The sequence below is a fragment of the Odontomachus brunneus genome, unplaced genomic scaffold (genome assembly GCF_010583005.1).
Source record: "Odontomachus brunneus isolate Ranch 3 - 2012 unplaced genomic scaffold, Obru_v1 Obru_scaffold_194, whole genome shotgun sequence".
Taxonomy (NCBI): Eukaryota; Metazoa; Arthropoda; class Insecta; order Hymenoptera; family Formicidae; genus Odontomachus; species Odontomachus brunneus.
Window position 1 is genome coordinate 562896 of NW_022639644.1, and position 259 is coordinate 563154.

Genomic DNA, 259 nt, shown 5'->3' on the forward strand with positions numbered 1-259 from the left:
GGTCTCACGAGCCATCTTCTTTTTTGCCATATTTTGTGTGTTTTTCTCCGTTTTAGTCTCATATAATAAATTAAGAGTAATGACAATAAACATTTTAACTTTATAGACTTTGATGTTTTCATATTTGTTGATTTGAGAACCTAAAATTTTATTTCAATATTTATATATGTCAAACATATTCTATACATAGTGTTGGGAAGAGGTTATAGCGCAATGTTTATAATTTTTTACAGATACATTTAACAGTTTAATAAAATTA